This window comes from Mesocricetus auratus, unplaced genomic scaffold (genome assembly GCF_017639785.1).
Source record: "Mesocricetus auratus isolate SY011 unplaced genomic scaffold, BCM_Maur_2.0 Super-Scaffold_6730, whole genome shotgun sequence".
NCBI lineage: Eukaryota > Metazoa > Chordata > Mammalia > Rodentia > Cricetidae > Mesocricetus > Mesocricetus auratus.
The window spans coordinates 48225926-48252383 of NW_024429184.1; the positions used below are offsets into that span (position 1 = coordinate 48225926).

A 26458-nucleotide genomic window follows, 5' to 3' on the forward strand; every position below is an offset into this window, starting at 1 on the left:
GTACTCCAATAGCATCAAGACAAAACACTGAAAAAGACTGTCAAGCTTAGCAGTTGACTGATGATGACCCTAGCTGAGATGTCTGTTCTTAGCTATATTTTCAAAAGCATCAAAGTCATTCTTCAGTCTCCTGGAAATTGTCAAATTTGTCTGGAGTTACTGCTACTTTCCAGCTATATCTCTCTTTTCACGAAAACTTTAAAAGCAAAAAGCTACCAATAAACTTCATCCTTTGAATTTGCTCATCCAAGAGAAGTCATTTTATACTTTTTTCTTTCCTAAGCATTTACCTCTTTAGTGACCTGCTTAAATTATACTCATTGCAAGAAACGGAAAATTCAGAATGAGTTGAAAATGTCAGAATATAGTGTTCTGGTTTGTGAATTAAGTGTTCACGAAAAATACCATGTGCTGAAGACTTGGCCTCTGCATGGTGGATACTCCAAATGATGGGAGGTTGTTGGATCTTGAGACTTATAACCTACCAATGGCATAATCTGTTGGTGAACTAATAATTTGATAGCATTATTGGGAAATAGAGCAGCTAGGAGATAGGGCCAGTTGAAGGAAGTGAAGCACATGTTGAAGGAAGAAGAAGATATAGTTGTTTCATGTTATTTCATGCCCAACCAATGAACTAGCGAGCCTTGGGTTGCAGTCTATGAAATCATGAGCCTTGTTTAAAACCTTTCCATTCATTAATTAGTTTGTCAGACATTAACTCACACCAATAAAATGTTTCCTTACCACAACAATAAAATCGTGTTTCCAAGGCAGAGTGGCAGGGGGAGGGAAGTGGGGTGTTATGACTACTACTGACAATAAAACTCAGAAGCCTACTCCCTATCTGTTGCAAAGGTTTGGAGAAGCAGGCTAGAAAATACCTACAGTACTATAAGCAGAGCTTTCTGGATGTTTCTGATGGGTGCGCAGGAGAGCTGAATCTTGACAAGAATGAGAATAGTAAAGACTGGCTTATGACATATGAAATGGGAATAAAGACTCTATTGCAAATTAGACTGGAGTCCACTTACGATACACTGTGGCAAAGAACATATCTATATTCTGTCAGTGTCTTTAGACTTCCAGGAAGGTAGAGTTTAAACATAATAAGCAGGCTAAGCTAGGCATGATGGGACATAACTGTAACACCAGCAATTGAAAAGCAGGGGTATGATAGTTGGGAGATAGGAAATAGACAGAGGTAGGACTGTGGCATTTTAAATTCATAGCTATCCTGGCATAGGCACTAGCTTTTTTTTCAATTGGTTAATATAAGAATTGGAAGAAAAAATATATAGAGGCAACAATTTTATTTGGGACCATGACTAAATACCTGACAAAACAAATGAAGAAATTTCTTTTAATTAGGGTTTTAGGGATGGGATTTATTTTTAAAAAACATCAGCATCATTTAAAAAAGTGAAAGTCTTTATTTTGCTGGATTCAGAAATCAATAAGGCCCACCAACTACAGTTTCTCATTTAAAAGACTATGCCTTCGTGGCACCCTCTTGCACAGGGCTATCCAGAATGTTGTTTTCCCAGGACTTGTAATTCATGATTCTATTTAGCCATTGAAGCACTCAGAGCCTACTGCAGTCATGATGTAAAGCATCTCTGTCTATGATGGCTGCGGAACTTGGTATCTCCCATGGCTTCAGAACTTGGTATCCTCCAGATGACATCAATTTTACAGGCGCACAGAATGCAAGTATTGCATGGAAGCTTCCAGCAATAATTCAGAGGAAAGTTTAGAAGGTCAGATAGTGTATACCAGGATCAAATTCCCCATGAGAAACTTTTAAGAAGACAAAATGTTTAAATTTTTGAGAGTGGGGATAAGGACTTGATAAAGACTCTCCCAAACTGGAAATTTCGATAACATGAAATGTCTACAAAGAAAAGCTTTGGGTAGCTGTAGAGAAACTATGTGTGCTGCAACTGGAAAGGATTAAAAGGTAGTACTGCCCAAGCTATTTGGAGCTTGAGTGATGACATGAAGCTACAGCATTTATTAGCTGTTTCTTGTTGCTTTGACTCAATTCTTCCTTGCTGCATTTTTATCCTTCCCCCTTTTTACATAGGAAAGTAGACACTATCCCATCATGTATGTTGGAAGTATGAAATTTTCATTTTTTTCAGATCTCACAGCTGAGAGCTTGCCTTGAATCTCATATGAGACTTTAAATATAAACTTTTGAACAATAATGGGAGTTTGAAGACTGTGAGAATGCTTGCAGACAGACTAAACACATTTCCCATTATGAGATAGGCTTGAACATTTGAAAGCTAGCAGCCCGATGTGTTGGATTGGGGTGGATCATCCTTCAAGGAATCATGGAAGTATTTTACAAGTTTGAGATCACCCTGGTCTACAGAGTTCTGGGACAGGTAGGGCTACAAAGGGAAATGCTGTCTCCAAAAGCAAAGAAACAGACAAAATATTGGGGGTTTTGTGTTGGGACAGGGGGTCATGACCGGGTTTCCTGAAACTTATGTCTTAGAGCAGACTATGTTATCCTTGAACCCACAGGTATTCCTCTGCCTCTGCTTCCAAGTGCTGGGATTAAAGGCGTGTACTACCACTGTCCAGCTAAGGTTGGGGTCTTTGATTCCCCTTGGACTCGAGTTTTGTACAGGATAATAAATATTGATCTATTTGCACTCCAGTCTGACCAGCACTATTTGTTGAAGATGGCTTTTTTTCATCTTCAGCTTGTGCTGCAAGCTGCAAGATTACACAGCAATTATACAGCTTTTGCATCACGAATAACTTAGAAGAATTAAGGATTCTGAAGGATGAAACCAGTACAAAAGCTGTACCTGGCATTATAATGTCATGAAAGACCTGGGTATGTCTTGCTGTAGATTCTTCCTGTAGCTTATTCCTTGCGATTTACTTCCCACGGTTTAGCACCATCTGATCATTTACTGGGAGCAAATTTCTCCCATGCATTTAGAGTTTCACTGATTACACTCTCTAGCTATGTGTAAATATCTGTTCTCCATTAATAGGTCCTAGTTTACTGATTACATTCCTCAGCTGTGAGAGGCCTGTTTCCCACTATCAGGTTCTTGTTCCCCTCTCCATTGCAATTGCAAAGATCTGCCTTCCTTCAATTATCTTTATTGACAGGCTTTTGGTCAGTGTTTAGGGCCCAGGCAAAAGCATTCCCAAATATCCAAGAACATAAATTACTACATGTCCAAAGTTGTTGATTCATAGCTTCCTAGATAGACAGAAAATAAAAGCATGCCCTTGGCTTTACCTTACTGGCAGATAGAGGAAGCACTAACCTAAACTAACCCTGCACTAAAAGATTCTCAAACTTCTTGTATTAATGCAAGATTTTAGCTCAGAGATTTACTGTTTCCTTCTGTTCCCCCTGAGAAGATAGAGACAAAAGTAATCAGCCCATTTACTCATCCTCTGGGGGGAAGGGGAAGTAAACTTTCCTGAAGGCCTGTGCTACCACTGAGGCCAGAGCACTGGAAGGTGCCAGGTTTTGTTTCTTGTGCAAATTAAACTTAGATCCTCTCTTTGACCTAGATCCCTAAGTAATGAATGCTAAAAGTTTCTCCTAGCAGTTTTAGTTTGTTGCCCTGTGTGTAAATCTTATCTGCCTTGATGACCCTGAGAAACTCAAGCCTCACATTGTATTATAAAAATAATTACTGTTGCAAATGTATATATGCCTGTACCCCCCAAGAACTGGGGAGAGAGATAGACACAGAAACAGAAAGAAGAGTTAGAGAGAAAAAAGACAAGAATTGGAGAGACAAATAAATGAAGAGGTATTTGTTTCTTCCAAAACTTGAATTTTTATCATACAAGTCTTTAACTTACTTGGTTAGAGTTACCAATGACATTTTTTATTTGAGGCTGTCATGAAAGATGTTGTTTCCCTGATTTCTCTCTAGGTTTGTTTACCGTTTGTATATGAATGGGCTGCTGATAATTTTTAGTTAATTTTGTATCCAGTCTAAGTATTTATCAATTGCAGGGGCACCCCAGTTGAAATTTTTAGGGTCACTATTAGGGTATACTATCATATTTTCTACAAATAATGGTATTTTAACTTCTGTCTTTCTAATTTGTATCCTTCTGATTTCCTTTAGTTGTCTTACTGCTATTGCTAAACCTTCAAGTACTATATTGAAGAGATATGGAGAAAGTGGACAGCCTTGTCTTGTTCCTGATTTTAGAGGAATTATTTCAAGTTTCTCTTCATTTAATTTAATGTTTATTATAGGCTTTCTGTAACTCACCTTTACTATGTTTATGTATGTACCTTATATCCCTAATCTCTTCAGAGCTTTTATCATGAATGGATGTTGGAATTTTTCAAACATCTTTTGTGTACCCAATAAGATGATCATTGATTTTCATTAAGTTTGCTTATGTGGTAGATTATATTTACAAATTTTTATATATTGAACCACACCTTCATGTCTGAGATGAAAGCTATTTATCGTAGTGGATGATCTTTTTGATGTGTACTTTGATTTGGTTTGTAGGTATTTCATTTTTTGCACCCATGCTCAACAGGGTAATTGTTCTGTAATTGTTCTTTGTTGGGTCTTTATGTGGTTTGAATTTCAGTGTAACTGTGACATCATAAGATGATTTGTGCAATGTTCCTTCTGTTTGTATTTTGTGGAATAATTTCAGGAGTATTGACACTAACTCTTCTTTGAAATTCTGGAAGAATTTTGCAGTAAAACCACTTGTCCTATCCCCTGGGATTGCTGTGTTGTAACTGGAAGACTTTTAATGACTGCTTCTATTCCACTAGGGGTTATAGGTTTATTTAAATTGTTTATTTGATCTTGATTTAACATTGGTAAGTGGTACTTATCCAGAAAGTCATCCATCTCTTTTAGACTTTACAACTTGGTGAATTACAGGTGTTTAAAGAATGTCCTTATGATTCTCTGATGAATCAACTAAACATGGCACATATGAGCTCACAGAGACTGGAATGGCAATCACAGAACTTACATGGGTCAATAGCAGATTCTCTGCATGTTTATTGTAACTATTAGTTTGGTATTTTTAAGGGACTCCTGACAAAGTGAATGAGTGACTGCTCTTAGGATTCTTTTCCTCTTGTTGGATTGCTTGGTGCAATTTTGATATGAAAGCTTTTCCTTTATCATATTATATTTTATTTTGTCATATTTGGTTGTTATCTCGTAGAAACCTGCTCTTTACTAAAGAGAGACATCAAGGGAGTGAATCTGGAGGAGAAGGGAAATAAGGTGGGAAGAACCTGAAAAGAGGAGGAGGAAGGAGAAAGTACAATCAGGATAAATGGTATGACCAAATATTTATTTTCAACAACAACAAAAAAGTCAATAAAAGAAATAAAGAGAGAGAAAGAAAGAAAGAAAGAAAGAAAGAAAGAAAGAAAGAAAGAAAGAAGCAGTCCCTAACTAAAATCACAGTATTAGGAACAGGAGCTAGAACAAAAAAGGCAAAAGCTGAACAAAAACTCACCCATCCACTCACCAAACAAACAACAAAAGCAAATAAATTCTGATGAAACGTGAATTTTTCCCTCTCCCTCAATAAACAAAACTACATTATTTGACTATTAGTAAGTGATATGGATGAGTTGTTAAAATCCAATAAATGCCTCCAGGGTGTTGGTGGCACATGCCTTTAATCCCAACACTGGGGAGGCAGAGGCAAGCAGATCTCTGTGAGTTCGATAGCAGCCTGCCTGGTCTACCAAGTGAGCTCCAGGACAGACTCCAAAGCAATACAGAGAAACCAAAAAAAAAAACCAAACCCCCAAAAAAAACCAATAAATGCCAAGCAGCAAAATTGAACATGCATATGACTTAATATATAATAAAAATCCTAATATTATGCTCAATGAATGACCATATAGAAGGAAGATGGAGTTATCAGTACAGTGAGGCTTCATTTCATTTGCTGATTATTGTGATAACAGTGACCCAGATCTCTTGTGAAATATCCTGCTGCAATTTCTCCACCTGTAAATAACTGGATTTGTGACTCAAGTGTTCTAATCAGTGAATTATGATTGATGGCTGTTGCCCCATTATCAACAACAGCATTGAGAGAGTATTTGATCCTGTGAAGTAAGAATTATAATTACTTTCATTTACTCACAAGCATGTCAAAACCCAGAGTTGAGACCACTTGCAAAAATACCACTAAAAAAATTGTTTAAAAAGAAAATAGACTGGAACACAGATAGATCCTCATATACCTAAGATGGGATATATTTGTAAAGTCAAATGCCCAAATCAGAAACAATGAGTAATACCAAGCATAATAAAAATCTAATAAAATATAGAGAAAAAACTGATGATTAAATTCAAAATGGGCTTTTGCTGCCTCCCGGAAACTGAAATCAGGTACATGAAGAAGACTGCAATAAAGTGTCAGATGTTTGCTTGTTTTACAGGAGAGTATCTATTCTGAAAAGATGAGGACAGATTACACTACTACCACTATAAGCTTTCACCTACGTGAAGTGATTTAGTCTTATTCTGAGATTCCCTGTGGATCAACAAAATAATTTCAGTCTCTTACAGTCATGTTGAAGTCTATGCTGCCTAAATTCTTTGATGGTAAATCATATCCTTGATTCATCTTTAGTCCATGAAGAGAAGAGGGGTGTCTGTGCATGTGTATGTGTGTGTGTGCATGTGTGAGTGTGTGTGTGTGTGTGTCTGTGTGTCTGTATTTCAAAACAAAGGGGTATTATACAAAGGAGTCAGAAGTTAAGAATTTGACCTACATAAAAGTAAGACATAGCCAGGCGTTGGTGGCACACACCTTTAATCCCAGCACTCTGGAGGCAGAGGCAGGCAAACCTCTGTGAGTTCGAGGCCAGCCTGGTCTACATAGCGAGCTAAAGGACAATCTCCAAAACAATATAGAGAAACCCTATATCAAAAAAGTAAGACACGAAGACAGATTATTTCATATAAATTTCATGTGTATGTAACTTGCATATACTCAAATTCCTCAATTGAAGCCAGTGTTGGCTATAGTGGGATAACAAGACAATTAAAGTTAATTAAGTTATCAGTATGCATCCCAAATCATCATGCAGAGAGTAGGGAATCTTATTCTCTTCTTCCTCACGCATCTGCAAGAAAAAACTTTGAGAAATAAGAAAATACATTCAGTAGAACAGAGCCTTCTGGACCTAGCCTTTCAGCCTCCATAACTCCTATTATTTAAGCCTCTACTTGTTGAACTGTGGATCATGACCCCAAGTGGCATTATATACCTGAGTTAATCCAAAAATGTAATGAACAAATGTGTTTGGGAAAATATTCACCTGTGCTGTATTGTAGGACTTCACCACAACCTGGGTTCTGAACATACAACATATATGTTTGGTACTGTGCATTCTGTCATGCTGTGAAACACCAATGAATACCACCTAAATCATCTTTTCTCAGCTTTGAGACTAGCATACATTATGAATTACGGTGTTTTTACTGTGCGTATAAAGTTTTCTGCTCTCATAGAAAAATCACAGTTTAATTATGAAAAACATAGACTTTAATATTTTCCTACAATCATTCTTATAATGTAAGTTTCAAATTAGTACAGCTTTCCATGAAGTTAGAACATTATGTTTGATTTTTAAAATTACTCCTTGATTTAATGACTTGGTATGCCATTAAAAATCTCCTTAAATGAATTTTGGCTTAGAATTAGGACAAAATTCCTAACACTTTCTGAAATGGCCCAAAACACTCATCTGACATTTTGTAATACATATTTTTGTAAAGTGGCATTTTAAGGATTGACAATTAGAATAAAAATCAAAACAACAATCAATTCCAGAAAATGTTGAAGGTGTCCTACATTTGTAGTATGAAATGTTCAGCCAAAATATAAGTATGTAAAAATAAGCACAACCACACCATTAGTCTGAATCTGTTTTAATTTTTATAAAGTGGTGAGATTATGTACATATGCCAAATAATTGGCTGTTTTATGATTTATTATCAGTAAATATGAGGTTTTATTATATTTGCTTGTATACTCTAGTCACTTAAAAATCCCTTGTGCAAAAGGGGTTATGAGCTGTAAAATTTTATGGAGCCTTGGCTTACGCCTTCCAGTCTGCAATGTTTTTATCATCCCAGCCGTATCTGATCAAGACCACATGTTTTCCAGAAAAGCAAGAGAGGTAAACAAGAAACCCTTTATTTGTTAGTCTAAAATATAGATACTATATCTGTAGTTGGTGGGTGGTACCTAGGAAGTGACATCTTGAGTTTCAGATGCCAGCTCCAGTAGGCCAAAGGCAGAAGAACTTCAGTAATTGTAGGGGAATGCTGACATACTCAAAGGGCATGGACAGGGGTACATGGGACAGGTAGGTGATAAAAGGAGAGAGAACGTAAATTACTCTCTCTTTGAAGCTGGCCACGTTTCTTAAAGCATCTCATCTTACCAGCTTATAACTTAAGTGATTTGTCCTGTTAATACATATTCTTGTTTCCGCATTGCATTGTTTCATCTTCAGCTGGTGTCAGAAGACCACACTTCCAAGAAGGCAGGAGCCTGTGCCACTGGCCGGCCAGTCAGACAGCTCGGGGAGGCACCAGACTGCACATACGCTGAAAGAACAGCCCACAGACCAAGCTGCAATTGGTAATGCCAGGTCCAGACCTGGTTTGTGCTGCTCTGCTAACGCTGCTGAAATTACCCGTAGGACACCATCTCGAAAGGTGCACAGCATGCGAGCCCCCCCCCTCCTCCTGCCCTCTCTCCAGTCTGAGACCAAGTGGGCATTAGCTTCCACTGCCACCACCGCCACCTCCATTGCAGCCCGCCATGGTCCTATTCCAGCTCCCTGTGATTCCAGACCACTGTGATTCCAGGCCAATTTGATTCCAGCTTGCTGCGGTTGGACCCCAGCCTGCCACTGTTCCAATTCCAGCCTACCTAACTGCCTGGCCTCCAAGCTCATCCGGGACATTGAGTGCAATTTCCCTATTCTGTCCAAAGGATTTCACGGCTGTTTTATAGCTGCAGGTCTCCCAATCTGCACAGACTTTTCCCTCCCCAAATAGGTTTTCTAATTTTCTGTAAGAGCTGCTTAGAATCTTTCAGTTGTTACCTGAAAAAAATACCGAAGTTTTGGGGAAGAGCTGTGTTTGGTGGTACACCTGCACCGTCTGCAGGCCAACGATGCTAACAGCAGGTGACATTCCTCTTTTCAAACCAAACTAATTACAGGTGTAAGTGTACTTAGATTATACCATGGCAGATAATTTAATGATGCAGAACATTAGTTATCTCATTGCCAACGTCATGGATTATGTATTAGGAGACAATTATGATGTATTTCAAATGTATTTGTGTCGAATCCTCATGGTTAGTGTCCTAATACATAAAATCACATGAAAGAGAGAAAATAAAAAGACAGATAATGGGAAAATTGTATAGATGATTTAAAAAATTAGAGTCAAAATTCAGAATCTTCACGAAAAGGAGGAATTGACTACCATAGTAGATAATTTGGAACTTAACCAGAACAACCTTCAAGACATGATTGATTCCATGTCCACTGCATTTATAGCCAAAATAGAGTCCAGTAAGAAGGAAGCTACCAAGTTAGCAGGAACAATTCATTTGGTGTCTGAAGGCAGTGGCAGTTTAGCAGATAGGATGATATTCCTAGATGACAATTTACATGCCATTCGAGCTCTAGGGACAACAGTATGAAATGCTTGGAATCATGCTTGAATGATGAGTAAGGAATGTACAGATTCTGTCAGGTAATTAGAACAATTTTTGATTCAGGAAATCCAAGCACTCAAAGATACCATGGTTACGAGGTTGCAATCGTTACAGGATTCATCATTTGATACATCAGACTCAGAGGCACTTGCCACTAGACTACCAGACAATGACAGAGGCATATCTACAAGATGCCTAGGAGTTCTTCCTAAGGTGCTTTTCCAGTAACCATGACAGAAAGGACAGCAACAAGGAGTTATCATAGTGGGTCCATCACTTACCAGTGGGAACCGATACAGAAGAAAGACCTGAAACTAATAAAGCAGGAAATAGTAGCTTACAGGGTCCATAGTCCCTATGTCAAGGAATTGATGAATTCTTGGGAAAGAAGAAACAAAATAACAACCAAGGATTGGAGACATTTAATTTCAGCAGTGTGGGACAATTCTTCCCATATACAATGAAAGGCTTTGTGGAGAGAGGAAGCCAAGGCCCTCGAACTTCAAGGCTTGACACAAGGTTTTGAGGCTCCCTGAGATAAGATTCTTGGTAAAGGTGAGTATGCTGATTCACAGGCCCAAGCTGAATTTGACGACCATACACTATCTTTATGCCATACAGCAGCTCTGAATGCTTTGAATAAGGTTCATGAGCCAGGAGAAAAAAAATACAAATGTACACCAAGGTGAAACAGGGTCTAAGAGAACAGTTCACTCAATTTTTGGAAAGGCTGTCTAGAGCAGTAGAATTACAAGTATCTGACAAAGAATCTAGCAAAATCCTTGAAGAGTCTCTAGCTTACAAGAACGCAAACTACAATGTAAACAAATACTCTGGCCATTAAAAATTAGATCAGTGCCATTAGATGAATGGGTATTAAATACAGCAAACATAGAGTATAATGGGCAAGAGACAGGAACCTGTATTGGAGAGGACATTTCTAAAGCCCCAAAGAGTCACCAAGATGACAAACGCATTAACCATGAGGAGATACAGACTTGGGTTGGAGAATCAATCTCCAGAAGTTTAAAAAGAAATCATAAAACCAGATGTTTTTAACTTTGGTAAAATAGGACATCTGAGTAGGAACTGTAGGCAAAGCATTCCTAGAAATAATGTTCCTCCTAGGAATACTCAAACAGAAGGCCTCAGCCTTCTGGATTATGGAGGAGATGTGGCAAAGGCCAACACTGTACCAATGAATGTAGGTTGACCACAGACAAACAAGGTAACCCTTTACAATTTGGAAACTTCTCAAGGTGCCACTCAAAGGCCCCCATATCAAAAGTGGTCCAGTCATTCCCAGTCACTGTGGAGTATGATTTCTCTCAGGACAATTAGGAGATCTACTGCTTATTGTAAAGACTAATAGTGCTATGGATGACAGATTAGTTACTGAGGATGAATCAGTCAATACTAGAGGAAACAAAAAGTATGTATTTTGGCAAACTTAAAAGTGCACATAAATAACTTTATTCTGGAAGGCTTGATGGACCATGTAACTGACATCAATATTATTACCCAAGAAAAGGGGCCCTACCAGATGGCCATTACAAGTAGTAAATGTTCAATTATTAGGGATTGTAACCCTAACTCAAGTGAAACTAAGTGCCAGATGGAAGGAGTGTATTGGGCCAGAAGGACAAAGAGGAAGATTGAGGCCATATGTCACAGATATTGCTATAAATCTCTGGGGTCGTGATTTATTGCAACAACGGAATACACAGATTAACATTCCTCCTGTGTCATAAACAAGCTGGTAGTGGTAGAAAAAATACTACAGTAAAAAGACGCCAAACATACAGACTGTACAGTTACAGGAAGCTAGTGCCACACCTTCAGAAAAATCAAAAACACTACCCTTAAAATGGCTAATAGATGAACCTGTCTGGGTAGGGCAATGGCCCATGACCTCTGAGAAGCTAGACTTTAGAAACGCTAGTTCAGGAACAGCTAAATGCTGGACATATTGAAGGATAAACTAGTCCATGGAACTCTCCTGTATTCATTATCAAAAAGAAGTATGGGAAACAGAGGATGGTTTCTGATCTGAGAGCTATCAACAAGGTAATTCAGCCTATTGGCTCAACAGCCTGGGATGCCATTACCTTCTCTGATTCCTAAAGGATGTCCAATTAGAGTAATAGATCTAAAAGATTGCTTCTTCACTATACCTTTACAAGAAAAAGAGAGAGAAAATTTTGCCTTCACAGTGCCTACCTGTAACAATTCTCAACCAGTACAGAGATGACAATGGAAGATGTTGCCCTCTGGAACATTAAATAGTCCAACTTCTTGACAGTATTTTGTGCAAAAACCCTTGGAAATAATTCGTAAATAATGTCCACAATACATAAACTACCATTATATGGACGGATATATTGTTGGCTGATTCGAAAGAAAGTACATTGGAAAAGAATTTTGAGGCTGTAAAAGAAACTTTACCTCACTGGGAATTACAGATTGCCCCAGAAAAAAATACAAAGAGGAGATTCTATTAATTATTTAGGTTATAAAATAGACCTACAGAAATTAAACCGCAAAAAGTACAGATCAGAAGAGATTGTTACCAGACTCTTAATGATCTTCAACAACTACTAGGAGAAATTTCTCAACTACAGACAATTATTGGAATAGAAGGGTATGATTTAAAACACCTGAAAATGGCCCTAAACAGAGACAAGGACTGAAATAATCCTAAAATATTATCAGTTGAGGCTGAAAAAGAATTAGAATGGGTAGAACAGAGAATATTGGAAGCACATGTGGACCATGTGGACCCAAAACTAGACTGCATTATGCTTATTTTACCATCTTAAGAATACCCCCTTGGAAGATTAATGCATAGGGAAGACATCATACTGGAATGGGTATTTCTGCCACATAAACAGGATAAAAAACTGAAGACATATATAGAAAAGATCTCTCATTTGATATTAAAAGGTAAGTTAAGGCTTTGTCAACTAAGTGGAAAGGACACAGCAGAGATTACTGTACCTTTAACAAATGAGAGAATTTCTACCTTATGGAAAAATAATGAATATTGGCAAAGGGTTTGCAGTGACTTTTTGTGAACAATTAGTAACAATTATCCAAAAAGAGAGAATCAAATTCATAAAGAAAACAATTTGATTTCTTCTGTGTATTATAAGAAAAACACCTATCTCTGGTGTTCTTACTTTCTACACTGATGCAAACAAGTCAGGTAAGGCAGGATATAAATCAGGAAATATAAGTAAAGTAGTCCAAAGACCTTACAACTCTCTACAAAAGGCAGCATTGTACACTATTCTCATGGTACTTAAAGACTTTACAGAGCCTCTCAATATAGTTACAGATTCTCAATATGCAAAGAGAGTTGTCTTACACTCTAATACTGCAGAATTCATTCCTGATGATATACAATTAACCTCATTGTTTCTGCAATTACAGGAAACCATCAGAAATAGAACTCATCCTATATAACACACATCAGATCCCATAATGGTCTGCCAGGTCCTCTAGCAAAAGCAATGGTGAGAGTGATAGTTTATTAATAGGAAATTTGTTGGGAGCTTCAGAATTTCATAAGAAACACCATGTTAACAGCAAAGGCTTAAAGAAGGATTTTTCTATCACTTGGCAACAAGCCAAGGGAATAGTAAGAAACTGCCCCACCTGTTTATTCTGCAGTCAAACTCCATTACCAGGAGGCAGTAATCCCAAAGGTATTCACAAAAATGAATTTCGGCAAATGGATGCATTTCACTTTCCAGAATTTGGCAGTTTGAAATATGTACACCATACCATAAACACATTCTCAGGCTTCCAACGGGTTACTGCCCTCAGATCTGAAAAAGCTAATTCTGTTATTACACACCTCTTAGAGGTGATGGCTGTTATGGGTATACCTACACAAATAAAAACTCACAATGCTCCAGCACATCTCCAGCAAATTGGAACAGCTTTTCAAATATTATAACATAAAACACATAACCAATATACATTATAACCCTATGGACAATCAGTGGTTGAGAAATCTAACCACACCCTAAAAGAAATGCTTCATAAACAGACAGGCAGCGCAAAGACCACCAAACAGATTACATAATGCTTTACTAAAGCACAGCCTTCTTAGTGCTAATGAGAAAGGACAAACAGCTGCAGAAAACGCTGGACTACAGAAAAAACTTCTGAACAAAACCAACCATTGCGTTTCAAGGATGTTATGGCCTCAGTTTGGAAACCAGGATATGTGTTATGTTGGGGAAGGGGTTTTGCCATTGTTTCCATGGGAGAAGAAAAACTTTGGATTCCATCAAAATTAATCAAGATTCCATCTGAACAGGAGAAATCTCAGAGGAGGAAGATGACAGCTCATTCACAAAGTCATATTCTACAACATGTAAGGTGACCTCACAAAGGAATGGAAGTGTTTTGCTTTTGTTTTCACAGGGACACCTGTCTCCAAACCAAAAAAAATTCTACCAGGGAACTCCTACAGCTAATAAGTGAAGTGACCAGATATAAGATTGACTCAAAAGATCAGTAGCCCTCCTAAATGTAAACAATAAGCAGACTGAGAAAGAAATAATGAAAAAACACCTCCACAGTAGTGTAAATAATATAAAACATATTGGCTTAACTCTCATTAAGCAAGCAAAAAACCTGTATGATAAGAAATTTTGAAGAAGTTGGAGAAGATATCAGAAATACAATCCCAGGGCCAGATAGTCACTGTGAAGATGTGTCTTCCCTAGTTGCCTTAAGATTGGTTTAACAGAAAGCTAAATGACCAATCCCTAGGCAGGAAGACATTAGGTAGGACTTCCAGGCAGAAAGGGAGAAGAGGAGATGAATCCGGCATGATGGTGTCCACCAACTGGAAAAAAAAGAAGCACAACATCTAGGAAGGGTAACAGCCATGCACCATGTGACAGCATGTAGATGAACAGAATTTGGTTAATTTGAGTATAAGAGATAGTTAGAAGAAAAGCTGAAGATAAGGCCAAGCTTCCATAATTAATAAGAATTATTCATGTGATTATTTAGGAGGTGGCTGGAGGAACAGGAAATGACATGTTACATCTTGTCTTATTCCTCATATTGGTGAAATTCCTTTGAGTTTCTCTCCATTTAATTTGTTGATGGCTGTCAGCTTGCTTTTATTATATTTAAGCATTTTCCTTGTATCCCTGATTTCTCCAAGACCTTTATATGAAGGGGTTCACAATTTTTATCAAAGGTTTTTTCAGCATCTAGTGAGATGATCATACGAGTTATTTTCCTTTCAATGTGTTTATGTGGTGGATTACATTGACATATTTTTGTATGTTGAACCATCCCTGAATCTCTGGGATGAATCCCACTTTATGGATGGTGGATAATCGTTTTTTTTTTTTTTTTTTTTTTTGGTTTTTCGAGACAGGGTTTCTCTGTAGCTTTGGAGGCTGTCCTGGAACTCACTTCATAGACCAGGCTGGCCTCGAACTCACAGATATCCTCCTGCCTCTGCCTCCCGAGTGCTGGGATTAAAGGCGTGAGCCACCAACGCCCGGTGGTGGATAATCTTTTTGATGTGTTCTTGGACTCAGTTTGTATTTTAGTGAACATTTTTGTAACAACGTTGGTAAGAAAAATTGATATATCATTCTCTTTCCTTGTTAAAACTTTGTGTAGTTTTGGTATCTAGGTGACTGTGGTTTCATAAAAAAAATAGTGATGATTTTTGGCTTCTATTTTGCGGAATAATTTGAGGAATACTGGTATTATCTCTTCTTTGAAAGTCTGGTATAATTCTGTCTTGAAACTATCTGGCCATGGGCTTTGTTTTTCTTTATTTGGAGTGGGGAGTTGGAAGACATTTAATGGCTGCTTCTATTTCATTGAGGGTTATAAATCTATTTAAAATTTTATCTGATATTGATTTAATTTTGATATGTGGTATCTATCAAGAAATGTGCCTGTTTCTTTAAGATTTTCCCATTTTGTGAAATACAGGCTTTTGAAGTACTTCCTGATGATTTTCTGGATTTCCTCAGTGTCTGTTGTTTTGTCTCTCTTTCATTTCTGATTTTGTTACTTTGGATATTCTTTCTCTGCCTTTGAGTTAGTTTTGATAAGAGTTTGTCTTTTCTAAAAGACCTAACTATTTGTTTCATTGATGTTTTTGTCTTATTCTCTTAGTTTCTAACATAGATTTCATCCCTTGGCTTGATTATTTTCACACCATCTAGTCCTCTTGGGTGTGTTTGCTTCTTTTTGTTCTGGATCTCTTAGGTGTGCTGCTGAGTCACTAGTATGAGGTTTCTCCAAATTCTATATGTGGGCAATTAGTGTTATGAACTTTACTCTTAGCACTGCTTTCATTGTGAACCATAACTTTGGGCATGTTCTGCATACATTTTCATTGAATTCTAGGAAGTCTTTAATTGCTTTCATTTCTTCTTTGACCCAGTGGTGATTCAGTTGAGAGTTGTTCAGTTTCTCTGAGTTTGATCTGTAGTTTGTGTTACTGAACACAACTTTTAATCAATTGTGATCTGATAAGATACAGGGGGTTATTTCAGTTTTTCTGTATCTGTTGAGATTTGCTGTGTGGTCAAGTATGTGGTTAATTTTGGAGAAGGTTCCATGTGGTGCTGAGAAGAAGGTATATTCTTTTGTGTTTGGGTGAAATGTTTTGTAGATGTCTGTTAGGTCAATTTGAGTCATAATATCTGTTAGTTCTAATATTTCTCTGTTTATTTTCTGTCGGGATGACTTGTCCATTGGTGAGAGTGCAGTGCTGAACTCTCCCACTATTAATGTGTGGGGTTCAATATGTGATCTAAGCTTTACAAATGTGAGTTGTACATGGGAAGGACCTTCTTGTAGGCTTATACATGGAAGGAAGTCAAGGAAAGTACAAAATCAAGAACCAAAACTCAGCTTTTCACAAGGATTTCTTCACTGAATTAGAATATCCTTGTGACTTCAGCTAGCATAACATTTTCATATATTCATTGTGATCTCTAAAGAGGGGAGAATGTTTTCTTTATGAATTTAAATATATTTATTTATACATTAGATAGGAAGCATTATAAAATGCTCAATTTCTTCCTTGCCATATCTTAAAGATCAATTTGATATTTGCATCAATTTCCAAAGGCTCCTTTCATGCCAGATGATGCACCAGCAAGACCACTGAACTCAGCAAAGCTACAATACAGTTACTGTTTTATTACAACAAAAGGACACCAATTAAACACCACGGAGAAAATCTTGGGAAAGAAAACAGGCTTTTAAGTTCAAATTCAACAAATGCAAGGAGTCATTCTATCAAGAACACATAGCAATTGGTCCTTGTTGCTTTTAAACAAGGAATTTCTCATAGGTATTGGTGTTCAGAGTTTTTATAAAAATCAGTAATATGAGTACTTGCATGAGTGACCTCAGGTATGTCGACTCTCATCCCTAAAAGGAAAAATACCCCCATGAGGTTTTATAATTTATCTAATCACATTAGTATCTTTTGGCTAGATTCCTCAAGCACGCAAGAAAATTCTTATCAAGAAGCATACTCCTAGGACTCAGAGCTCACATCTCAAAGGCTAGACCAAGGCTAGGCTTGAAAAACTTTTCTTGGAAATGTGCATGGTTGATCCACTTAAGTTGTTCAGTTAACTCTTTCTTGTTCAAGATCTGTTTCTGTTTCTTCATAAAATAGAAGCCACTTAATTCTCTACAATTAAAAGTAATTCTCTACATTATCTTATAATTCAATCATTAATTTAACATACAAACACAAGAAAATGAACAGAAGTTAGTCATGAAACTCAACAAAAAGTGACATGCAAATTAATAATTGTTATGTAAAACCTATCTCTTAAATACTAGCAGTTTTCACTAATAGTAAAAAGTATTAGATATATTTCCTATCATCCACTGAAGCTGTGGTCACATAATTAGGTTGTTTTCAATGCAATATGTGTGCCAATTCTGCAACATTGATGAAAGTGAAATTGCTTCCCAAGGGCTTGTTTATTTTCTCATTTCTTTCACCATACTGTCAAGACCACATTTTTGTAACTAAATTGTAAGAATACAAAACTATTTCTGCACAGATTTGGGAATTTGTGCTACTCCACTGAGACCATTGGACTAAAGGATGACAGAGAAACTCCTAGTTCCCATTTTTGCTGAGAGCCCAATCACTGACACAATTGAGTCCATTTTATTTCCAATTGTATCTTGGTATTCTTCTGAGTTCCACTGAGAATTTCTTTGCAATAATTACCCCAAATCTCAATAAAAACAGTTTTAACTGATGAATGTCTTCGGACCAAAGACCAAAACTATCCTCTTAGCAACAGAAATCTTGGCATCAAGAAAGCTCTACATGACACATCCTGAATAATGGTCTGATATAGTGATTCCAGATGATGAATAAATCAAATTGACCTGGACTGCTAACATGGAAAACCCTAGTATTAGCTATTGTTTCATATAACAGCAAGTTTATAATGAACACTTTGAAGATGAATTTTAGGTCATTATACTAACTTTCATGGTGTGATTATACAGCAAATAAGTCCCATTCCTTCTCTTCCAAAAAATATTTGGTTAACTGGCTTTCCAGGGTGGATAGCTGATACTAGGCAGTTGGGGCTCTTGAAGGCCAGTAACAACACGCAGGTTACCTATTCTTCTAAATGCCCATAGTATTTAATGCTATTTGGCCAAATTAAGAATAAAAATGAGAAATAATATATATCCAAGACTAAAGCCCAATAAATTCTCATTAGTGTCCTAAAATACATAAAAAGATGTATAATAAACACTGCTTGAAGAAACAGATTTAGAAGAATTGCATTGCCCCTCACTAGCACAAATAATCAAAGTCTAGTGGGTTTCCAATAATCATGGTTATTCAAATTCTGTAACCATTTTATAGCATGGTTCATAAAGAATCAAGCTTAATATCAGTCTTGGAATACGAACAAGATTCTAAAGACCATCCACATGTCCTCCAGCAACACAGAATTAAAATTGATTAAAAGTTTAGCAATTACCATGCAGCTGTTAGATTGTGGAAAGCAGATATACATAGCAGAATAGTCCTCAGGAGAAAATAAGCAGTCGTGTCACCTTGATTTTATATTTGAATAACCTCTATGACCATAAGGACTTCTGAAAAACAGTCCTGTGTGCACTATTGGGCATTGCCTCTAATTATTGGACTACATGTTAATATGCACATAAATGAAAATATAAAATAAAAATAAGAGTCTTGTGGAAGCCCGTGTAAATTAAATGCATTCAAACATGGGCATTAATGCACATTTTATAAGGACAAGTATTGTAAGGTTATACACTGCAATGTTACATGTGATGATACATGAGAAGATGGAATCAATCTGCTTCAGGATTCAATTATAGAATTCTTCGAATTTTCTCAAAGGACATTTCATCACATCATAAGGACACTAGCTCAATAACGCTCATTGTTTCTCTATTCATAATAGCCAGAAATTGGAAACAACCTAGATGTCCCTCAAGAGAATAATGAATAAAGAAAACGTGGTGCATTTACACAACGTTGTAAAAAAAGATGACATCATGAAATTTTTCAGGTAAATAGATAGAGCTAGAAAAATAATCCTAAGTAAGGTATCCCAGATCCTGAAAGATAAATTTTGGTAAATATCTACTTAGATGTAGATATTATCAATTAAATAAATAACAATCAAACTAAAATCTGAAAACCCAGAGAGGTTATGAATAGAGGAAGAGTTTGTGGGGTCGTATATGGTAAGAGGATTTTGACGGAGAAAAGATGTAAATATATTACAATTTCACAAATAAAAACAATCAAAATTCAATTATAAATACATATAGACTATGTGATGAGCAAAGGTAAACCTTGATATGGAAGGAATCAAGAAAACCTCAATTTGAACAATTCAATAAGATGAAATTGTTTCTCTAAATATAAGAAATTGGGGGGAAACAACTGTATGTGTTTTTTATTTAAATTAGAAATAAGCTTGTTTTACATGTTAATCCCAGTTCCCTGTCCATTACCTCCTTCTCTGCCTCCAACCATCCCCCTATCTCATCCCCTTTCTGCTCCACAGAGAGGGTGAGGCCTTCCATGGGGGATCTTAAAAGTCTGTCATATCACTTGGAACAGGGCCTAGACCCTTCCCCAAGTGTCTAGGCTGAGAGACTATCCCTCTATGTGGAGTGGGATCTCAAGGTTCATTCCTGTACTAGGAATAAATATTGATCCACTACCAGAGGCCCCAGAGAATGCCCAGACCTCCAACCTGATATCCACTTTCACCAGTTCTGGAACAGTCCTATGCTGGTCTGGAGTCCATGAGCTCACCCTTTTTCAGGTCTGCTGTTTCTGTGGGTTTCTCCAGCCTGATCTTCACCCCTTTGCTCATCGCTCCTCCCTCTCTTCAATTGGATTCCAGGAGTTCAGTTCAGTGTTTAGCTGTGGGTATCTGCCTTTAATCCCAACACTCAGGAGGCAGAGGTAGGAGGATCTCTGTGAGTTCAAGGCCGAGTTGGTCCGATAGCCTCCAAAACAATACAGAGAAACCCTGTCTCGAAAAAAAAAAAACTATGAAAAAGAATGTGCTCAACATCCATCTGGGAAATGCAAATCAAAACAACTCTGAGATACCTAATTATACTCCTGTCAGAGTGGGCATTGGGTAGGAGGATGGAGAGCCTGGTGGGGGTATGAGGGAGGGGGAAGAGACGGGAAGCTGGGATTGACATGTGACACAAGCTAGGTACTAATTTAAATTAAAAAAAGAAAAAAAATATTCAAACTAAAAAATTCCTGTCACAGCTTAAATACTCCATTAAATTCAAGACATGAATTGTCATAATTTGTAGGTGAATTTGGGAATCCTGAGCAGTGGTAGTTTTGCTTATCTAATGTACATCGGTGACTTGAGAACTGAGAGCACCTTCCTAGGTGTTGGAACACAGCAGTCTTTAAATTCTCAGAGAATCTGCTCCCTCCAAGTAATTGTCCCTCACTATCAGATTTTGAGTGCGAATATAAAATAGCATAATTTAATATATTTGATATTCTTCACTCGTTCAAGGACCTGAAATATTTTCCTGCCTTGTAATTGCAGTACAAGAATCAATTCTCAGATTTTAATCAGGGGGAATTAATAAGATTTGCCACTATGACTCCTAAGGATTTTTCATTCTTAAAGAACATTGCTTGATATAGCTGGGAATATATGTTTTAAATTTTTTTAGATTTATTCATACTACTTTGTGTATATGAATGTTTTGCAAGTATATATGAATGTGTATTACATGTGTGCCTGTTAGATCCCCTAAAAATGGGATTATAGATGGTTATGAGTTGCTATATAGGTGCTGGAAAAATGCTAGTCATCCCTCCAGGCCTATGTCGATATATCTTGATACCATTACTAATAGTACACTTCTAAGACACATTAATTTTTTTCTTTCTCTCAGCTCAAAAGAAATTTTATAATAGAAAACAGTATTTTCCAAAGGTGGGTAATAAAAGGCAATTTGCTAAAAAGCAATGTTCAATGGATATTTTAAATGAACAAAATCAAAAATTGATTATTCTGAATTTCTTTCTATCTATTATTGTCGGGCATTTATGTTTGCTGACATTTTGGAAGTCAATGCAATTCGTTTGTTATTTGTTGTTTTACCTTGATTAAAGTTTTTCCAGCATTTGTAACAAAGATCATTCAGATTAATATATTAACATTTACACTATTTCCTAAATATCATTCTAAAACTCAGTCTACAAAACAATTACTTTTGTCCTATAAATTACTCCCAAGGTCAAAATCTGAGAGAAGTCCAACGTATAATATTTGGTAGACTCGATTAGGGTTCTGAAGCTAAGAAATGGTGCAATGACTTGTCCTAGGTGGAGAGGATGTGCTCAGAAGATGAACCTGTCTTCATACTTGGAGGATTTGTACTGTGTGTCTTCCCCCTTGCTGGCCAAATTTCTGTATTGGGTTACCTCTTATCCAAGGTAATCCTTAACTAATTCTTTCTCTCCTTCCTACAGTTCAAAACTTCAATTTTGCTAGGTTTTAAGGCCTCTCTGTGTTTCTCCATACTCTGTGTACTATCTTTTGCTCAGCATTTCTCCCCAGTCTTACCTGTGTCCCTAAGTACTACCAATATCTGAGTCCTTCAGATTCTGCAAAATGTTTTTGAAGAACCATTTCAAGCCAGACTTGCTGGCAGATTTGTAATCCCAGCTCTGGGGCAGCAGAGCCAGGAGGATTGCCATAAATTCGTTCAGTGCTGATGTAATCTACAGAGTAAACTCCAAGCCAAGGTTGCCTAGGAAGACCCTTTTAAAAGATGCATCTTTGTTCAGAGGATAGCAGATAACTCAGATACTCCTGCGTGTCTGTGGATGGCTGTGCTCCTTCATTTCTGTCAACTTGACAAAAGCTACAGTCATCTGGGAAGAGTAAAGAACAGCACTTGGGGAAAAATGCCTTCATCACAGTCCTGCTGGCAACTCTGTGGGGCATTTTCTGGATTGAGGATTGATGCATAAGTGTCTAGTTCTTTGTGGGCAGTGCAAACACTAAGCAGGTGTACTGGATTCTAAAAGAAAGCAGACTGAGCACGCCTTTGGAAACAAGCCACTAAGTGACACTCTTACACAGTCTTTGTTTCACTTCATGCCTCCAAGTTCCTTTTCTGGCTGATTTCCTGTCTAAGAAATGATAAAGCAGGTCAGGCAGTCATGGTACAGGCCTTTAATCTCAGCACTCAGAAGGCAGAGGCAGGTGGATCTCTGCCAGTTCGAGACCAGCCTGGACTACAGAGTGAGTTCCATGACAACCTCAAAGCCATACAGAGAAACCCTGTCTCAAAAAACAAAAAAAGCAGGTAGTTCCTGAGTTCCAGGCCAGCTAAGCTATTTTTAAAAAAATACCTGAAAATGTATCAAATATATGAACAAAAAAACTGTCAACCAACTTTTGACCTATTGACACTTATAGAAGTGAAATGTGTGTTTAGCTTTACCTCAAGCTTCTATTGAATGAAGATTTCTTTTTAGAGCCACTCCCCTATAATTATTACTTCCATGATAGTACATATAACAACTTTCCACTTCATCTTTTTTCTCATAGGATCAGATTTGCTTTACAAAATTTATGGCATTCAACCCTACTGACCAGTTTTTTTTTTCTATTACAGGTTAGGAGTGTCTTATGCAAAGGATCTGGCATACAGTATGTGTTCAGTAAATGTTAACAAAATGAATCGAGTACTAGATTTGTCTCATTTAGAACCGTCTACCCTTGATTTCCTCACCCCACTCCATAAGATCATGATTGGTGTTAGATTTGCCGCGTGAAAGAATACAATGGAAAGAATAGGAAGCTCTGATGCTTGGACGTAGAGTTCTGGATTAATAGTGGCTCTGTTACTTTTTTGAATATGTTCCTCAAAAAACTATGCATCAAAACTTTAGCAGTATTGTGGTAAAGGTAGGATGCTTGGAATGTGATTAAATAACGAAGGTTACTATAACAAACTAACTGAGCCATATTAATTTATACAGAAGAGAGGACTATTTAGCCAATGATTCTAGAATCTATTCCACATGTGAGGTCTTCTTACTATATCAAAACATCGCAGAGGTGATTGGAGATTCAGCTTGGTGGATAAAGTACTCGTGACACAAGCCTGAATACTAACCTGCATCTCCAGAAGCCATGCAAAATGCTAGGTTCTATGGTGGCCACCTGTAATCTCAGCACTCAGCACAGAGACAGATGATGAATTCATGTACAAAGCTTTCCTACTGCAACAAGCTAGAATCGTTGAGATTTGCTTTTTAGAGAGACCATGATTCAGTAAATCAAGTCAAGAACACTGGAGGAGACATCCAGTCAACTTCAGGCCTCCACACATATTTGCCTATACATGCACATTCACATTCATCTCCCCACACAAACATGTAAACATGCATGAACACATACCTATAGTGCATTCAGGTGTACATGTATACTTGCAAAATTTGTAGAGAGCATCACATAGCAAACATCTAACTCACTACTTCCCATAGGACTTGTCTTTATCTTATTAACATATAAATTTGGAGCCAAAATCCTAACACATGACCTTGTAGGAAATATATTCAACACACCAGGAAGTTTCGCAATGGAGTCTAATATAAACTACACATTTCTAGTCAATTCCTACAAATTCTTCATTGTAAGCATGTAGACTTCTTTTATCCAACCTCAGTTGCTTCCTAATAGATTTTGACTGGCAACATAGAACACTTGTGTCTGAGCCAACTAGAAATGAGGGCATCCACAATGCTTGCACTATAGAAAATTTACAAAGTCATTGATGCAATCTTGCTGAAAAAATCGAAATCTTACCACCTTTTCCACTTTACTCCATTGATGGGGAATGGTCTTCTGTGTATATGTTTGTCTTATTGGTTGATGAATAAAGCACTGTTGGCAAATAGTGAAGCAAGATAGGTGGGACTAGGAGAGGTGGAGGATTCTGGGAAATGGTGGCACTGTCAGTCACTATATAGGATGCAAAAGGAGTAAGAGGTTCAGACCCTTTCTCCGGTAAGAGAAGACCACGTGGAAATACACAGTTAGCAGTTATGGGTTAATAATTAAGTCAGAGCTATTCAACAAGATACCATAGGAAATGGTCAACAGCTTCATAGGTTAGCATCCTGCGTGTTCATTTGGGACTGACACAGCTCAGAGAACAGGCTGGCGGGAAGAATGCTTGTTACACCCCATGATCATCACCACAGAAATAGTGATTATAGGTCAAATGGGCTCCTCCACATAGTGTTCCCATGTTCAATTTTGGAAATTGAAAAGGTTATTTAATTTATTTTATCCATCCACTATGAAATAACTTTACATTAGCATTGATAATAGTTGATTAGAATTACTGTTAATAAAAGTTATTGAGTTCAAAAATATTTTTTCCTGAAAATTAAGAACAACAAATGGGTAATGAAAGCTTCTCATTTCATTAAAACTGTTTCTGTTTCCATGTACCTGAATGTGATACTCTTTAAAAGCCATTAATGTTTACAAGAAAGTAATGAGATAATAAAGGCAAGGTTAAAACCTGTGTATATGACAAATGAGTGCCTAAGAATGAATTGGCAAGGCTTAAAAATCTCCAAAATCTTCATACCCATTATCCCTATAGAGCCCTACAAAGTTTAGTATGTATGCTATTAGTTAATTTTTATTCAATATATAAGTAGAGTGATGAAATTATTCATATAAATTTTATTTTATGTTTCTTTTTGTGACTGTGTTCAAATTAAATAATATACTTTGTTTCAAAGGACCATCAAAATGTTGTCAAAATTAGATGGGTTTAATCTGAACAATTGTATTTTTCCATCTTTTTCCTAAATAATAAAATACATAGCTTGGAATTTTATTGCAACACAGAAATGTGTTCTCTCACTGTCAGTAGATGATGTGGAGAGCAGTATATGGTCTCACTAATATGTTCAATGAGGGTATATCAAATCAGACCCAAGTTTTCAAATATTTAGTATTGGGTGAAAATAGCTAAATCATTTATGAGTTAACTCTCCTCATACTGACTTGTGAAAAATGTAACCAAAGGAATCTTACCTAGCTTTAAAATTCCTTGCTGTGAATTCCATTTGCCTCATCAGAACACTGGAGGCAAAGACCTCAGAAACATTCAATTTCCTTCTTGTCTTCTGATTAAAAGAAGACAGCTCTGAAAGGACTTTAACCCTTCAAAAACACACAAGAAATGTAGCTGTGTTAGCAGCAGATATCTGTGCCACCAACAGACACATAAAACTTAACAACAAAGAGGAAGACAATGGAAAGAGACTGCAGTAAATCACACACGACAATTAAAGTGCTTTTACAGCTATCCTCATATCTTTTTTGTTTTTATTTGGTTTTCATTTTGTTTTGTTTTATTTTTACATTTTACATTCAGTCTTCTGAATTTGATCATTTTCAAACTCCTTGCACCTAAGGCATAGCCATGTGACTTAAAGTTTTCCAATCAAGTATTTCACAAGAAGTTGAATTTGCAACTGGAAGATGTTATAGCCAGCAGCACACTGGGGGATTTATCTGCTAGCAAATGAGGCAATGAAGGTGTTTGGTTTGAAGAGCATCAAAAAACAGGCTCTTCTTTCCCAGTTCCAATTGCCACCTGCAGGGATCAGCCACAAAAGTGACCTCTTCCTACCCAAGTGTCCAAGTGTGACTGGACAGTCATTGGTGCCAGACTCCTAAGGCTCCTCATTCTTCCCCTTGAAGTTCTGTGTGCTGTGTAAAATCCAGTAAGAGACTTCTTTACTAATTCAACTGGCAAAAATCTCATTGGACCAGGAGCCCTTAAAACTCGGAGCTTGCGCCCTGGTAATTTTATAAGCTTTATGGAATTATACCTCTTAACTTAAATTGTGATTTTTCATCCAAGTAATTTATTTCTAAACATTGGAAATTTCCTTTTAGTATTTAAATGACTTTGGCTTTAAATGAATGTTGCTTCACATAGCACCTATACTTTCTGTGCTTGAACTTAAATGTTTTATAGAAAGCAGCAAATTAGATTTAAAAAAACATTCTGTAGAATATAATCTTTGCTTAAAAACAACTGGGATGGAAAAGTGGAGCAGTGGTTAATAGCACTTGTTGCT

At 37.1% G+C, this 26458-nt stretch overlaps 1 long non-coding RNA gene across 5 annotated transcripts in view; it reads left to right on the top strand.

Annotated features, from left to right (window-relative positions):
- LOC121138677 overlaps positions 1-23030 on the top strand; it is a 34782-nt gene extending 11752 nt beyond the window's left edge. Inside the window, exons 4-6 of one of the 5 annotated variants that reach the window (XR_005875567.1) lie at positions 5203-5319; positions 8531-9211; positions 19236-19271. This is a non-coding gene — a long non-coding RNA (uncharacterized LOC121138677). Of the gene's footprint in view, positions 1-5202; positions 5320-8530; positions 9449-19235; positions 19276-22959 lie in introns of those variants that run through there. The other 4 variants (XR_005875569.1, XR_005875570.1, XR_005875565.1 and 1 more) reach the window with 4 other exon arrangements.
- Positions 23031-26458: the final 3428 nt, after the last annotated feature.